The sequence below is a fragment of the Python bivittatus genome, unplaced genomic scaffold (assembly GCF_059951505.1).
Source record: "Python bivittatus isolate LINGU-HERP-01145 unplaced genomic scaffold, Pbiv_v1 ctg000700_np1212, whole genome shotgun sequence".
Classification (NCBI taxonomy): domain Eukaryota; kingdom Metazoa; phylum Chordata; class Lepidosauria; order Squamata; family Pythonidae; genus Python; species Python bivittatus.
In genome coordinates, this window is record NW_028277098.1 from 45,933,455 (window position 1) to 45,947,255 (window position 13,801).

The 13,801-nt window shown below is 36.9% G+C and overlaps 1 protein-coding gene across 3 annotated transcripts in view; it reads left to right on the top strand.

Moving 5' to 3' along the window:
• Positions 1 to 13,801, top strand: part of BEND5 (BEN domain containing 5) — a 949,534-nt gene that overhangs the window by 69,052 nt on the left and 866,681 nt on the right. The window lies entirely within an intron of this gene.

Consider the following 13,801-nt stretch of genomic DNA (forward strand, 5'->3'; position numbering starts at 1 on the left):
TTACTATTTCCTTCTCTTCCAAGCACAATTATCTCTTACCTGATCATCCACATTTTTTCTTCCATTTTTCTGTATCTTCTGGAAGGAAAGAGTGAAGTGTGTGTACATTTGAAAATTCTAATAAAAATATAGCATTAGAAAAAACTATGGTTATCACAAGATGAGACTTCACAGAGAGTTCTGTATCCAGTCATATTGTAGTGATGAATGGTGAGACACAGAAAGACACATAAATTGCTAGATGTCTCCATGTTCTTTCAAATAATTTATAGCAGATCATCTAGTATATCTGCAGTAGAACTGGGAACTGCCTTGCATTCTTTTGTCAAGCTTAAATCTTAAGCAGAAAGCAATTCTGGCTTGACTAGAAAAATGTGCTGAATAGCTAGGAATCAGACACAAGGCACAAAAGGCATAAACAAACAGAACTTGACCCAAAAGTACCTAAATGATATTGTATGGCCTGATGCATTTTGGACTCAAGGGTCTTTTTCAGGAGCAGAAAAAAAAAATAACTATTACTGGTTGTCAATTTATCCTAGCTTGCTTATTCTATTACTTCAGGGACTGTCTTAATGGAAATGTCTATGCATCTACAGAGATGCTCAGACAGTACAGGAAAGCCCTTAAAGTACCACTTCAAATATTGGAGAACATGTGATGCTTCAATGCTTGAATAGGAGGTTGATGCTGCATTGAGAAACCAAGTGGATAGAGCTAGGTCAAATCCACATCACCAAATCTATCCAGGTTTCAGTAATAACATGAAGTTGTTTCCTTAATTCACGATCAAGTTATGAATGAATGAAGCCTTATTCTGAACTGATCTGGCCTTTAGCATCAATATCACCAGCGTAAGAGAATCAAAAGCCATATCACTAAGTACCTAATACATGGAGGAGGGACTAAAAAAGATGATGATCTGCAGTCATTGACATCCTCTGATGATCATCTAAATTGTGCCCCTTCTCTCCAGGGGCAACTCCCACTTCCTGCATACTGGCACAGACAAAAAAACTTATTTTTTTCTTGCTACTCATCAAATCTTTCCGATATGAATCCAAAGACAGCAGCCAAACACTACTACTCCTGCTAGTTTAGGTTTTATTAGAGCAGGGCTGAATTTCTTCCATCTTTAAGAATCTCCCAACTTTCACTTGGGAGTGCCCTCACATAGCCTGTACTCGTCTTCAGAATAAAGAGGAGAAACTCTCATATACATAAGCCTGACTCTCATATCATCACCGTTTCTCCGGAGCAGCACCCCCAATAAAGTAACATTCTTTGGTGTCACTCCTTCATCCTGCCCTCAATGTTTTTCTGCTTATATAATAGCCAGTGGCTGGATGGCAAGGAAGAACCTCCCCCATCCCTCTGGCAGAGCCTGCAATATAAATTATTCTTCACTACTTCCTCCTTTTCTCCTCAAGAACAACCAACTGCAAAAGAAGCAATGGGAGAAGGAGAAGCAGGAAGGGAACACCTGGATGTTCCAGTCCCTTCTCCTCATGCAGCTCAGTTGCTAATGCAGTTCTTGTAAGCTGGCTAGTTAACTAACTTCAGAGGGGACACATTGGACTGCCCTTAATGTTGCACTGAACGTGGACATTCAACACTTGTTTTGCTTAATTACTGTAAACCTGGGAGTTTCACGATGGCAGGAATAATTTAATAAATAAATGCATAAAGAAATGAATATTAGAAAAAAATCCCAACAGTAAGAACAGTCTGACAATTACAGTGGTGGTTGACTTCTCTCCATTGGAAGTGATCAGGCAGAAGGTAGACAACCATCTGCCTTGGATGCTTTAATTTGGGTTCCTGTATTGATCAGGGGACTGGACTTGTTGGTCTAAGTGGCCCTTCTAACTCTATCGTTCTATAATTTAATGAGGGAAAAATGAGACTCAGTTAAATATCATGTTTGATTATATTCATGGAAATCTAATTTCTTGTATCCTTGTCTTTATCTAAATCTGTTGATATTTACTAATGCAAATCAGAAGCATCTTAAAACTGAATGAGAGCAATCTGAACAGTACACTGCTGGCCTAGACTGCCTTCTACTAAAGTTGTGTGTGCTTGTCCAGTTAAACTAGGATTTATAAATGGAGAAATAGCTTCCATATATGTACTCTCTCAGAACTACTGGACTCAGAGTTTCTTAAACACAAACTTCAAGAAAAATGGATTCGGTGCTATTTTTTTTTTTCTGGAAATAAAATATTTGCTATGAAGGTTATGGAAACCTGCTGGGATTTGCTGCTAAATGTACTTAGTAGATTTAATGTAATCTGTAATTTACCAGATTATCATTTGGTGTCTATTTTAGTGTATTTTAAAAACATGGATGGCAGGTGTAGCACCTATTCCAAAAACGGTGCTTTTTATTTTTTATAGATGAGAGGAGTGGTAGTGTAGTTTTATTATTGTATACTGTATTACTTAACTTATTGTAGGTATTTAAATAAAAGTGTTCCTTTAGTATTTTTGGTGTGTGGTATGAAACTATGGTCACACCCTTCTATACTGTTATGTCAATTTAAGATTGAAAATCTAAGATTTGAATCCAAATAATATTTCAAGAATGGGAGAATTGAATGCTTTAGTTCCTATATGTAATTTTCTTTAAAAGTGATGTCTTTTTATCTTCAAGGGTCAGATATATAGATTTAAAGAAAAATTAAAAACTTATTTATATACAGAAAACAAGCTTCTTTTTTCCATGGATAATAGTTTTGAAAGAAATTCTATGTAAAAATGATAGATTAGAGCATGAAGAGATCTTTCTACAAAGATAATAGAAAACCTATTCAAGAGGATTTCTTTTCTAAAAATAGTCTCATTTTAGTAGATATATATGTAAAATAAAAATATTTTAAGCATTTGCATAATATCAAAAATCCACAATGATTTCTGAAGAAGTTTGTCTTATTAAATTTTGGACAAAGAATATGGTGCTGCAATACACACCTGGGAGAGGAAATGCCATACACATACATACCAGAAACCCAGTTAAATCAAACAGGAGACAAGTTGTGATGACATTGTGTTGTTCTTGAGTATACACTCTACATTTCATTGTACTTGTGAACATTAAGTACTGTAGAGATACAACTGATTTTCAGTTTGTATTTCAGTTTGCTGCGTCTCCCTCCCTCCATGCTGCAGGAATTATGTAGATAAATGATATTGTAGTGCTTAGATTTCACCTTAGCCCTGATATATCACCTTAGCTCTATATCAGTATATAGCAATAGTATGACGTGAGAAACAATTTCTGTTTCTTGAAGTAACTGCTTTAGATAAGAAACCAAAGTGATTGGAGATACTGTAGATGCAACAAAGAATACTTTTATTGGCATGCAAAATGCAGTGATCACTAGGCTCCTTGATGAAGAACTGCAGAAGAGCCCTGAGCAAAGCAAGGCTACAGATTATATACATTTGGTTTGTTATACAATACAAAGAAAGATAAAAGGAATATTACAAATTACGATATGTCCCTTACACTGGAATGCTTTTGATAAACTGTTGGAATGACCTCCCTGTTATTTTTCACACTAGTAGGATTCTATCCTTTTAAATAATAGCAGCATGTACAATAAACAACATTGTTGATTGAATCCTCGTCCTTTTACACCATTCCATTCCCAGTTTGAAAGAAGGAAGGACAGCTGTCTGATTTTGGTTATCTGTCTCCATTCCAGTGTGACAGCACTGAGTTACATGCCTCTTAATGCTTAAGCTAACAGAATATACGATTTATTTCTAAGGCATAAAAATTAGTCCTCCACAAGTCAAATAATGATGTTTCCATTTTGGACTATTCTGCATTATGGAGGTAATATTACTAATTCAATTTAAAGTATTGTTCTGAACATTCTAATATGTTGTATTAATAACTATTAATGTTAATTACTAAATAAATGAAGAAATAAGAATGAATTGCTGTATCTGGATATGCCACATAGATAAGTATTAATACTATGCTGCTAAATTTGATATGTTGAAACTGGGAAGCCCACAAAAATGTGCATTCATGTGTTCCTGGGGCACTAGATTCTACATCTTTGTATTAAGTTGTAATATAGTTTGATTTATTATTTTATCCAAACCTAGCAATATGGTCACATTGTGGTCACAGAATCTCCCCTAACCATAATTTGTGACTATATTTTGTTCTTGAGTAAGCAACATCAGCCACTGCTTAGCATATCCTCTGAACTCTGACTAATGGTTAGTTTATATTTAAGTTGCCATTAATTCTCAAGAGTATTTTCAAGTGGAGGTTGTTTGCAAACAAACAAGCAACATGGGCAGCTGTAATTTGCTGCGTCATCTGGATCTATTTATTTGGTGAGTGCCTTAACTAGGATTAATGTTAAGCCATGCCTTGTTTGTCACACAAATGTGGTTAGAGACTTTTGATTGTTTCTGAGAAAATAGACTATTTTTCTTACATTCAGATGATATTTTAGGAACCTGTTTCAGCACCATTTTAAATATATATCCAGATATATGGTGCTGAGATAAATTCTATCTAAATGTAAAATATTTTTCTTCTTGGAAAGACTATAAGGCTATGTATTCTGTAGGCATTAAAAAGGAATAAATAAATATTAAGGTAATAAGGCCAATGAAATAATTTTATGTAGCTGTCTAGCATCATATTTTACATGTTATGCTAAAACATCCATTTTTCTGCATGAATGATAAATTCAACACTTTTTTTTCTGTTTTGAAATATTTTAAAGTAGTATTATTTTCATTAATGACCATTTTACCAGAATAGTTTCTGTGCTGGAAGGATGAGTTCTCTTAATATGTCTTCCTTAATATGGTCATTGCTCATTAATGGGATGTAAACACATATTTAATATTTATGTACACTAATCAAAAACAGCTTTGTTGTCTTAACTGTTTTTAATTGAGTTTAATATAGGGATTTGTTCTTATTTATCACCAAATAAAAAAATTTCCAGGGTTCAGAAAAGTTAATAAGGAGTTTACCCTCAGGACTATTATGAGCTAGAAGGTTTGGGCCCAGATGATTATGGCTGGGAAGCAACAGATACCTCCTTTTCTAAATTTGCCCTTTGAATTGTGGAGAATCCTGAATCTGTTGTCCCCAAAGATTGTGATAATTGTATTTTATGTGATTTCTCATAGGAATATATACTTTCAAGCATGATTGGAAGTCTTTTTGTTGGCAGAAGTCTTGGAATTTAGAGATTAAGCTTTTAATCTGTTTGCCACTAGTTTTGCTCATCCCTCTCAATATAACTGATAGAGATAGCATGCTAATAGGTAGGTTTTGTAGTTTCAAGCTATTTTTTAAAAAAACTTTCTTTGAGAAGTTTTGGAATTTATTTTCTTTCCAGCTATTAATTTTGTAAAAATAAAATGGAGACATCTGGAACAGTGTTACAGATAATTTTGGAATATTAGAAAAATCAATGTCTGCAAGAAAATAGACAAATTATGGAAATACATTTCTGCCCAATAGAGTCAGGCAGATAGCTGAATTGTGGGAACCTGTATTGTATTTCTCATTTCTTTTCAGTATGCAGGTAGCCTGGCATATTAAGCATGGGAACTGCTCATCTGTAGGTTTCTTATAGTTATGCTCCCAAAATTATAAATAGCTAATGCATATAGATGAGCATTTCAAGTATTGGCTGGGTGACACGTTGTGCTAAAGTGTAATTTGGATTGTTTGGTTTTAGCTGCTGTGGCTTGTAAACCATGGTATATGCTTACTGCTATGTGTGAGTGAATGGAGTCTATATTCTCTGTCCTGGTCTTCCTATTGATTTCATAGGCTGAAAATAAGCCAGCAGCAAGCTGCATTCATTCAATGTCCTTGACTCCATTAATCTAAGAGATCAGGTCTCTGTATTGCTCACTTCTGCAGATGTTTTACCATTTTGTTCCAGCAATCCCAGAATTAGCATCCCCATAGTTAAGGGGGTAGAGATATTTCATATCAGAGTTAAGAAACATCCAAAAATCCAGTGTTGTTATATTCAACCTCTCTGCTGCCACTGTTGCGTGTCTGTAGAAACTGAAGCTCTCAGTACTTAGCTGTTTCCAGATTTAAAAGGTTAGCTGTGGTCATTCTCCAGTAATTTTCAGGGGGAGAGAAAAGGCTTTTTCTGTCGAATCTTCTCCTATTCCTTTTTATTGATTATCAACATGTCCAAGCTAGTTGACTGTTACAAGGAAAAGTGTTCAGATTTTTCAAGAGCATTCTAGCATTATTTCTTGTACTTTTTATATTGCCATAAGAGGAATAAGAAATATTTTTAACAATTTTATGTCAGCTTGAGTAACATCATAACGTCTGCTAGAGTAGGGGCAGATAATTTGCTATATTTGGAACTCCCCAGGAAACCACTTGAGCAACATTTACAGTAAGTGAAATCCTGCTTATTATGTTAGAGTGAATAATATTTCATATACATGTTCTGGAGTTCACAGTTTGAATTCTATAAATAAAATAAACTTATTCCCAGAAATATGATATTTCTATGTATTCAGAGTTCATTTTTATCTGCAAATGTTTTTTCCTGTATGTCTACATTCTAGTAAGTATATTGCAAATTGCAAGTGTATATTTAACTTAAGTCTTAGCACTATATTTAGATTTATTTGTTCATTCAGCAAACATATTTTCAGAAGTTCTTGTTCACAGTGTCTCATAACATCATTAGGAACTGAAGTATAACTCAAAGTAGCTTCTTGCCCTACTTTAGGTGTTAATAATGTGTTATCTAATTTTTGCGGTACAAATATAGAGATACAATGGTTTGAACTTTTATTTCACCTTAAAAATACGTTATCTCTCCAATTATTACTTATTAATTTAGCAGAATGTTGCAACTTTGCATTAATTACTGATTTTTAAAATTTAAACAACCACAAACCAAGCTCCATACTTCATTTGAGATATTTATTTTGTCTCTGAGATAATTCTAAGCACATTTACTTTAGAGTAAGTTCCTTGAAATAAGAACAGCAACTTCAGAGTAAACATGGATCAGGCTGTCTGTCGGTATGTGTGCCTATGTATTTCTCAAGCTATAAAAATATTCAATCTAGATTTTAAAGAAAAGACGTTCTAAACAAACTTCTGTATGTACCATATTCTTGTCTAAATATTGCTATTGAGTTCTTACAGATATATTTCTTTGTAAAAGTTTTACCATTTTTTCTTCCATCTTTTACTGATGGCCTATGTGAAATCTATGAGATGTAGAAACATATTGTCCTCCTTTTCTCTTGGAAAAAGGCACAAACCATATAGTTTAAGACTAGTTTTGTTAACATGCAAATAGGGAATGCAAAAAGTTGAAGCACTTTTTAATTCAACTATCCCAGTAAATTGTTTTTGACATGGGACTGTCTAGTAATTAGCCGAAAGGTATGGCTGCAGTTGTATCAAGGATGTTCTGTCTTGTTGACACTTCATGTTGCCTCAGGCTTGTAATTCTTTACAGCTTTCCCATCATAGTCCACATTTTACTTGTGGAGAAGCACTCAATTATTTTTGCTTCTGTCACATTCCATTTTCGTCATAAATATGACTCATTTAAGCTGCAATCCCATATACAAATATCTGAAAACAAATCCTCTTAAAACTCAGTGAGTTAGTCAGCATTGTCCTATTAAACTGATTTCATATTGTTTAGCAATTTACTTATTATATGACTTAGTTAACTAGAATATGGAAAATTCTGAGTCAAATTCCTGTTCAATCAGAAGCTAATAAGAATAGTGAGACTAACTGGACTTCAGTTGTACCAAGTGGAGATCTCTGAAATTAGATGAAAATCTGCAGTTGATTGTGAGGAAGTTCTGTTTATAATCCCGCTCAAATACTGGAGGACTGCATTAGTGGTACACTGGAATGTACCTATATTTCTGGATTACATTCTCTTCTTCATACATATTTTATATATGCCAAGTGATGCAGTTGCATAAATAATTGCAAATGCAGTTTCCTCAGCCTATATTCAGATACAGTTTCTTCAGTTCCATTCAATTTATTCAGTCCTCTTCCCTTGTTCAATAGGATTTAATATCTGTGTTAAAGGGAAGATTCATTATGTAAGCAGACAGTTGCTTGGTTTTACAATGAAACTGGTTCCTCTGATTTTTTAACCTGTTCCTGCCTATCTACATAATAAGGATTCAGAATAGATTGCTCGGCAAAGATTCAATTGATTTTTTATAATAATCTAAATTTGCTGATTTTTATGAAGAAAGTCTATCTGAGGCTGAAGTGATAACTGAAATCATAACCACCAACTTAAAGTCAATGATAATGAGTCCAATCCATTTATACCATAGGTATAAATGCACAGGATTAAATAATCTGTTAAATAAATTCTCAAGATTAAATAATCAACTGATTCTTCTAGCATAGGTGGATAGGAGTTCTTCTTTCAGCAGAATTTTGTCTACAATTTTTAGGGGACTTATAACATGCATCTTGATGTAAATAAAACATTTCAGATGTTAAATAAACATCAGTACTCTTGATTTAAAACCATATTCATTTATGGCCTACAATGATTCAGAATTTTGTGATATTTTTCACACATCATTTTCCTATTACTTCAGCTGAAGTTACTGGTAATGCCGGGTTTCCCATTTATTAATAGGGCAAAAGAAAGGCTCTGCAGAGCTGTCTTATAAAGAGCCTAATGCTTCTGCTGATTAACATACACCTCCTGTGGCATCCCCTATTTGAGTAAATAGGAAGGAGCAAAAGCTTTGCTTCATATGATTGATGTTGTTGTTCAGTCATTAAGTTGTATCTGACTCTTTGTGCTTCATATGATATGATATTCATATGATATTCATATAATAAGCAGCACAAATGGCGTGTGTAAAGCAGCACAAATGGTTTCTGTAAAAAGAAGTGCCATGTCATTCACCATTTAGAGTGTTTTTAAAGTTTAAATAAATATATGGACAAAGGTGTTTGAATCAAGGGTGTTTTCTGGGCAAGCGGCGATACCCATATGAGTCCATGGAAAAACTTCCATAATCTGTAGACCAAAGAATGGTTAAAGCAGAAGAAAGTTAATGTTTTGGAATGGCCAACTCAAAGTTCTGACCTTAATCCTATAGAAGTGTTGTGGACAGCTTTGAAGCATGCAGTTCATGTGAGGAAGCCCACCAACATCCCTGAGTTGAAGCTGTTCTGTAAGGAGGAATGGGCTAAAATATTTCCAAGCTGATGTGCAAGACTGATCAACAATTATTGGAAACATTGCAGTTATTACTGCCCAAAGTGGGCAAACCAGTTACTGAAAGCAAAGATTCACATACTTTTGCCACACAGAAATAAGTAGCTTTGGATCATTTTCCTCAATAAATAAACGAGTAAATTTTTTTGACTCATTTGTTTAATGGGGTTCTCTTTATCTAGTTTTAGGACTTGTATGGAGGACAGATCATGTTTTAGGTCATGTTTATGCAGAAATATTGAAAATTCAAGAGGGTTCACAAAATTTTCACAAAAAGTTCAAAAGAGTTCACAAAAATCTATCTATCTATCTATCTATCTATCTATCTATCTATCTATCTATCTATCTATCTATCTATCAATCATTAGATTTGGAAGCTGTCCAACTCCCAGATTTCCAAATAGCTTCACAAGTATTTGTATATTTCTGGAAAAAGACATGATTGCTTTGCCAATTAAAAAAAGGTACTTCTACCCATATAATCCTACCTATTCTGAAGTATTACTTCTGAAGGATTTGAACAGCCCTAAAGTTTGCAGGGAGGTTGATGTTATTTTCAACTTTTGGACTTCCCAGAAGCAGTTGGTTGGCACTTGTAGGAAAATGTTGGATTAAATTGGGTCCAGGTTACCTGAGGGACTGTCTCACCCCCATCACATCAACCTGTCCCACCCGGTCAGGCAGAGAGGGTATGTTGCAAACCCTGTTGGCAAGAGAATGTCAACTGGCAGGGCATAGGAGGAGAGCCTTCTCTGCTATTGCCCCTACCCTATGGAATATTCTCCCCCCAGAGGTGAGGCAGCCCGCCGCCCCAGATTTCCTGAAAGAACTGAAGACCTGGCTCTGCTGACTTGCATAGGACGAAAAGAGATATAACCAACCCTGGGGGTGGCTGGCGCCTTGAAGACTCTCCTGAAGCCTAATAATTTTTAGTTCACCATCAATATCTTGGAAGATATTTATTATGGAGGAATATTGTTATACTGTATTTAAATTAATATTTATTCTTTTGCTGTAAATCGCCCAGAGTCACTTCCAGTGAGATGGGTGGTGACAAATGTGAAATATAAAATAAATAAATAAGGCTTTCATTTTGTATAGGAACCTCAGTACTGTATACTAAAAATACCAAATTAATTTCTACTAAATTGCCATAAGAATTAGCATGTAGTTACCTTGAAAACAATGTAACTCGTTTACTATATATGTAGCTATTCTTCTCAAATTACTTTTTCTGAGGGAAGATTATGCCATTCTAGCATGTTTCTAAAGAATCAAAAAATTAAGTTCTCGGATCTGGTCTTTCAAAACGATTCCATCACTGAAAATATTGTAGCTGTTATATTTTTCTTTTTAGCCTTCTTTAATATATCTCATCCATCGATGGGACAAATAAATATTTAAAATAGATAATGTTTCTATATCCTTTGGTTACTGAAATTCCTTTTATTAGTATTAATTGAGACCTATCTGCATAATATTTTTTTTTCTGAAGATAGAATCATTTCCCCACATTTTCTGTTTAATAATACTTGGGAAAGAAGTACTATATGAAGAAAAATGAAGTGCTATTAACAAAAATGGGGGAGAAATCATTTTAATGCTTTGCACCTTCATTGCTTAGTCTATAATGAGAGATTAATGTTTATTATGGTTTTTACAAAAAAATTCAGTGACCCACTACATTAGTATACTTGCCGTTTAGAGTTTCTTACATATTTACATAGAAATTATTACAATTTTGGGGACAGCTTGAAATATTATATTTCAGGAGAGCAGAACAAGTGTGGTTATGTGATGGGGAAGATATTTCAGAGACAGAATATATTAAGTATAAAGAGTTTACAAATAACATATAATCCATATTCTTCTTTTTCACCCAGAAAGGTCCACAAAATGGATTCCAATATTACATTGAAAACCAATTACAATTGGTTCTAAAGTGCAACTAAGCACTATTTAAAAATAGAATGAAAAAAATAAACTCCAGAAGAGAATGCAATAAAAAGTACCATAATAAATTTTCCTCAGCAATGTTCACTCATTGTCTCCAAATCTATCTAAATCTTTGCCTATTTTTCCTGCTTTTGAATTTATTTATTTATTTATTAAACTTTTACACTGCATGACTCCCAGTGACTTTTGGGACTATTGTTTCCTTAATTCCCTCCCTATTGCCTCTGATTTCCTTTATGCCCTCTTCTGTTTTGCAGGTTAATGCTCTGGACTTAGTGTTAGAAAATGAATTATCTGAATATAGGTAAATACAGAAGTTCTCATCAAACATGGAAATAAAATTTACATATGGGTGTAGTCTTTTGTAGTTAATGAATTCAATGTAATATATAATTCTGATAGATCAGTTGTTGAATATGTATAGTTGTTAGATTAATTAAGATTATTTTAGTGGTTGTCGCTGTAACAATTTTATTTATTTATTTATTTATTTATTTATTTATTCGGCTTGTATGCCACCCATCTCCCCCATGGGTGACTCTGGGTGGCTCACAATAAAAACAAAGAAATACAATTCTCTCCAAGATGGCTAAAAACTATAAATAATTTAAAAACATATTAAAATACTGTAAAAAACCTCCTCTAATTTTGGCCCTATAAAGATCTGTAAGATGCTGGGGGGGGGGCAACCCATCATCCCACCAGCCATCTCCACAGGTGCGAGCCCCCCTCTGGCCCCCAGGCCTTCTGCCAAAACCAGGATTTAATACCTTTCCTGAAGGCCATGAGGGAGGGGGCACACCGGACCTCAGGAGGCAGGATGTTCCATAGGGCGGGCGCTACAGCAGAAAAGGCTCTCTGCCTAGACCCCACCAATCGAAATTCCCTGACCGGTGGGGTCTGCAACCTGCCCTTTCTGCTGGACCGAGTGGGACGGGCTGAAGTGACCAGGGCGAGGCGGTTCCTCAGATAACCTGGTCCCATGCCATGAAGGGCTTTAAAGGTGATAACCAACACCTTGAATTGGACCCGGAAACAAACTGGTAACCAATGCAGCTCGCGCAACAGTGGTGTTATATGTGCCCTCCTAGGGGCATTAAGAACTGTCCGTGCTGCCGCACTCTGCACCAGCTGTAGCTTCCGGATACTCTTCAAGGGTAGCCCCATGTAAAGCGCATTACAGTAGTCCAACCCAGAGGTGTCCAGGGCATGAGTGACACTGCGGAGGTCCCCCTGATCCAGGAAGGGGCGCAACTGCCGCACGACACGAAGTCGTGCAAAGGCCCTCCTGGCCACGACTGCCACCTGCTCTTCAAACAGGAGTCGTGAGTCCAGGAGAACCCCCAAATTATGCACCGGGTCTGTCTGGGGTAGTGCAACCCCGTCCAGAACCAAAGATGACAAAGTCCTAGATCTTGAGGCTCCCCGTATCCACAGCCACTCCGTCTTACCAGGGTTCAGCTGAAGCCTGTTGTCCCCCATCCAGGCCCCCACAGCCTCCAGGCACCACGAAAGGGTAGTCACAGCATCACTTAAGGCACCAGGGATAGAGATGTATAGTTGGGTATCATCAGCATACTGATGATACCTCACTCCATGGCGCTGGATGATCTCGCCCAGCGGCTTCATGTAGATATTAAATAGGAGCGGTGAAAGCACTGCCCCCTGTGGCACCCCACACAGTAGGGGCCGGGGGCTGGACTTCTTGCTCCCTATCAACACCGATTGGGTTCGGCCTTGGAGAAAGGAGCTGAACTAGCACAGCATTGTGCCACCCAACCCCTACTCCTGCAGCCAACCCAAAAGGATACCATGGTCGATGGTATCGAAAGCCGCCGAGAGATCAAGAAGAGCAAGGATGGATGCACTACCCCCATCCTGCTCTCGCCAGAGATCATCTAAAAGTGCGACCAATGCTGTTTCTGTCCCATAACCAGGCCTGAATCCTGACTGATAGGGGTCCAGATAATCCGTTTCCTCCAGGATCCTCTGAAGCTGCCGTGCGACCACCTTTTCTACCACCTTCCCTAAAAAGGGGAGATGGGAGACTGGACGAAAATTGTCCAGAAGGGTGGGGTCTAGCGACGGTTTCTTGAGGAGAGGGCGAACCAAAGCCTCTTTGAAAGGCTTCGGGAACACCCCCTCCTGCAAGGATGAATTAACCACCGCCAGGACCCACCCTAGAGTCACCTCCTTGGTGGATCTAACCAACCAGGAGGGACACGGATCTAAATCACAGGTGGTCGTGCTGACAGCCCTGAGGACCCTGTCCACTTCCTCAGGGACAACAGGATCAAACCGCTCCTAGATAACTGGGCAAGAACGCTCCCTGGTCAACTCTTCTGGACCTACTCCACGCTTGGCTTCCAACTGAGAACGGATCTGAGCAATTTTATCCATCAGGTGTTCAGCAAATTCCTCTGCACGACCCTGCAAGTAGTCGCCCCCCCTTTTCCCAGGAGGGCTTGGGTGACCCTAAACAGGGCTGCAGGGCGACACTCTGAGGATGCAATAAGAGTGGAGAAATATTGACGTTTCGCCGCCCTTACCACCACTAGGTAGGCCTTAATAGCCGCTCTAACCTG